Raw genomic sequence first — 4,737 nt, 5'->3', positions numbered from 1 at the left:
GCATGGCATCGACAGTTGCTGCCTCTCTGTATCTCCTCCATAACCGAACAACCAAGTACCCGTGGTCCAGGGGTAGCGTCTTTGATTCATAATCAAAACGTCTTCGGTCCCGGGTTCGATCCCCGCCACTGCCTAAATTTTGATAAATAATCAGCATTGGCGGCCGAAGACTTCCGGCATAAGAAGTCAGCCTCATTTTGCCAACGGCCTTGTCAAAGAGGGCGGAGGAGCGGATAGAGGTTCAGGGCACTCTCTTGTCCTAGGGGTGGGAAATTGCCCCTAAAGGCGGAAGAATCAGCAATGATCAACGACATGAGGATGCAGAAGGCAATGGAAACCACTGCATTAAAGACACGTAACGTGTATCCAAAGGACATGTGGCCTGTAATTGAAGAAGTGTCATGATGATCTCTCCATTGGCAAAAGATTCCGGAATAGTCCCCTATTCGGATCTCCGGGAGGGGACTGCCAAGGGGGAGGTTACCATGAGAAAAAGATTGAATAATCAACGAAAGGATAACGTTCTACGAGTCGGGGCGTGGAATGTCAGAAGCTTGAACGTGGTAGGGAAACTAGAAAATCTGAAAAGGGAAATGCAATGGCTCAATCTAGATATAGTAGGGGTCAGTGAAGTGAAGTGGAAGGAAGACAAGGATTTCTGGTCAGATGAGTATCGGGCAATATCAACAGCAGCAGAAAATGGTATAACAGGTGTAGGATTCGTTATGAATAGGAAGGTAGGGCAGAGGGTGTGTTACTGTGAACAGTTCAGTGACCAGGTTGTTCTAATCAGAATCGACAGCAGACCAACACCGACAACGATAGTTCAGGTATACATGCCGACGTCGCAAGCTGAGGATGAACAGATAGAGAAAGTGTATGAGGATATTGAAAGGGTAATGCAGTATGTAAAGGGGGATGAAAATCTAATAGTCATGGGCGACTGGAATGCAGTTGTAGGGGAAGGAGTAGATGAAATCGTTACAGGAGAATGTGGGCTTGGGACAAGGAATGAAAGAGGAGAAAGACTAATTGAGTTCTGTACCAAGTTTCAGCTAGTAATAGCGAATACCCTGTTCAAGAATCACAAGAGGAGGAGGTATACTTGGAAAAGGCCGGGAGATACGGGAAGATTTCAATTAGATTACATCATGGTCAGACAGAGATTCCGAAATCAGATACTGGATTGTAAGGCGTACCCAGGAGCAGATATAGACTCAGATCACAATATAGTAGTGATGAAGAGTAGGCTGAAGTTGACATTAGTCAGGAAGAATCAATACGCAAAGAAGTGAGATATGGAAGTACCAAGGAATGACGAGATACGTTTGAAGTTCTCCAACGCTATAGATACAGCAATAAGGAATAGCGCAGTAGGCAGCACAGTTGAAGAGGAATGGACATCTCTAAAAAGGGCCATCACAGAAGTTGGGAAGGAAAACATAGGTACAAAGAAGGTAGCTGCGAAGAAACCATGGGTAACAGAAGAAATACTTCAGTTGATTGATGAAACGAGGAAGTACAAACATGTTCCGGGAAAATCAGGAATACAGAAATGCAAGTCGCTGAGGAATGAAATAAATAGGAAGTGCAGGGAAGCTAAGACGAAATGGCTACAGGAAAAATGTGAAGACATCGAAAAAGGTATGATTGTCGGAAGGACAGACTCAGCATACAGGAAACTCAAAACAACATTTGGTGACATTAAAAGCAACGGTGGTAACATTAAGAGTGCAACGGGAATTCCACTGTTAAATGCAGAGGAGAGAGCAGATAGGTGGAAAGAATACCTTGAAAGCCTCTACGAGGGTGAAGATTTGTCTGATGTGATAGAAGAAGAAACAGGAGTCGATTTAGAAGAGATAGGGGATCCAGTATTAGAATCGGAATTTAAAAGAGCTTTGGAGGACTTACGGTCAAATAAGGCAGAAGGGATAGATAACATTCCATCAGAATTTCTAAAATCATTGGGGGAAGTGGCAACAAAACGACTATTCACGTTGGTGTGTAGAATATATGAGTCTGGCGACATACCATATGACTTTCGGAAAAGCATCATCCACACAATTCTGAAGACGGGAAGAGCTGACAAGTGCGAGAATTATCGCACAATCAGATGAACAGCTCATGCATCGAAGCTGTTTACAAGAATAATATACAGAAGAATGAAAAAGAAAATTGAGAATGCGCTAGGTGACGATCAGTTTGGCTTTACGAAAAGTAAAGGGACGAGAGCGGCAATTCTGACGTTACGGCTAATAATGGAAGCAAGGCTAAAGAAAAATCAAGACACGTTCATAGGATTTGTAGACCTGGAAAAAGCGTCCCACAATATAAAATGGTGCAAGCTGTTCGAGATTCTGAAAAAAGTAGGGGTAAGCTATAGGGAGAGACGGGTCATATACGATATGTACAACAACCAAGAGGGAATAAGAAGAGTGGACGATCAAGAACGAAGTGCTCGTATTAAGAAGGGTGTAAGACAAGGCTGTAGCCTTTCGCCCCTACTCTTCAATCTGTACATCGAGGAAGCAATGATGGAAATAAGAGAAAGGTTCAGGAGTGGAATTAAAATACAAGGTGAAAGGATATCAATGATACGATTCGCTGATGACATTGCTATCCTGAGTGAAAGTGAAGAAGAATTAAATGATCTGCTGAACGGAATGAACAGTCTAATGAGTACACAGTATGGTTTGAGAGTAAATCGGGGAAAGACGAAGGTAATGAGAAGTAGTAGAAATGAGAACAGCGAGAAACTTAACATCAGGATTGATGGTCACGAAGTCAATGAAGTTAAGGAATTCTGCTACCTAGGCTGTAAAATAACCAATGACGGACGGAGCAAGGAGGACATCAAAAGCAGACTCGCTATGGCAAAAAAGGCATTTCTGGCCAAGAGAAGTCTACTAGCAACAAATACCGGCCTTAATTTGAGGAAGAAATTTCTGAGGATGTACGTCTGGAGTACAGCATTGTATGGTAGTGAAACATGGACTGTGGGAAAACCGGAAGAGAAGAGAATCGAAGCATTTGAGATGTGGTGCTATAGACGAATGTTGAAAATTAGGTGGACTGATAAGGTAAGGAATGAGGAGGTTCTACGCAGAATCAGAGAGGAAAGGAATATGTGGAAACACTGATCAGGAGAAGGGACAGGATGATAGGACATCTGCTAAGACATGAGGGAATTACTTCCATGGTACTAGAGGGAGCTGTAGAGGGCAAAAACTGTAGAGGAAGACAGAGATTGGAATACGTCAAGCAAATAATTGAGGACGTAGGTTGCAAGTGCTACTCTGAGATGAAGAGGGTAGCACAGGAAAGGAATTCGTGGCGGGCCGCATCAAACCAGTCAGTAGACTGATGACCAAAAAAAGAAAACTCAACCACCTCCCTTACTTTAAACTGACAAGGTTTCGCAAATAAGTGACGGCCAAAAAGTGTACGCCATCTTTTGGCCGAAAAGATGCACGTTCAAAGAGGCGACCATATTTTGCCCAAAATGTTTTAAAATTTAAAATTAAAAAGATGTGGAAAATTTTCACTTTCTTTTCTCTGGATTTTCCCATACCGACCACTATTCTACTTATACTATATTGAGGGTAAAAGTTGTAGCACAGATCTCGAAAAGTTCCTGACCGATTAATTCAAAATTTTCACGATATTCTAATAAATGTCCACATGGATACAAACTCATATTTTTAATATATATGTAATACATAAAGGGCATATGTTGGTTTCAAATATCTTCACAGTTTCTTGATCAGTTAACTTCAAATTCTTACACACGACACTCTAATGAACATTTGGACAACCATGGGGTATATACATATTACGGCGAATATAACACAAGTCTCGAGATGTTCTTGACCGATTTACTTCAGATTTTACGTGATACTCTAATAAATACTTCGACAGACATTGGCTACATTTTAAATATATATAATACACGAATATGTGTAATACGTAAAGAGGAAACGTTGTTAGCAAAAACCTTGAAAACTGCTTGACGAACATACTTCGAATTTTTATATGACGTTCTAATAAAAGTTCATACTGACGTACGCTACATATTTCTTAAACATTAATTTTCAGGTGCTCTATTAAAACTAACTCAGAGAAAAAAAATGCTGTTTTCTGAAAATATGCAGTTTCGTTCATATTTTCACATACAGGTTTAACTACGAATGCAGGGCGCTTAAACCATTAGACAAACGGTTTCCCTCAAATATATTGTCCTTATACATAATTTTAAGCAAAAATTGTATACACATCAGTGTGCTGTGTTCCTTCTTCCTCGCACTTCGTTTTGACAGAAACTCTTGAAAGTGGTGTCTATGGTTTATGATTACGAGGGTAATGTCTTCACCTTCGTTAATTGGGTTTGGATGGGAATATTTTGGTAAATCAAATGCAGAAATAATCCTTAGGATGTGATTTTTTATTACCAATATTCACTTTTCCACATAATCACCTGCCAATTTGATACATTTCTGCCAACGATGAGCAAGTTTTCTGACGGCGTCGTGGAAGAAGTCGACGCTCTGTTTCCGCAACCATAGTCTCATAGTCCTCTCAACTTCTTTATCAGATGCATTATGAAGGCCCCGCAGATCGTCTTTCATTATCGGGAACAGATGGAAGTCAGGCGTTGCTGAATCTGGACTGTATTGAGGATAACGCACGGTGGCGAGATTCAATCTCTGAAGTTCTGCTGTGGTGGCACGTGTAACC

This window comes from Schistocerca nitens, chromosome 4 (assembly GCF_023898315.1).
Source record: "Schistocerca nitens isolate TAMUIC-IGC-003100 chromosome 4, iqSchNite1.1, whole genome shotgun sequence".
In the NCBI taxonomy this organism is placed as follows: Eukaryota; Metazoa; Arthropoda; class Insecta; order Orthoptera; family Acrididae; genus Schistocerca; species Schistocerca nitens.
Note: the sequence above shows the minus strand (reverse complement) of the source record.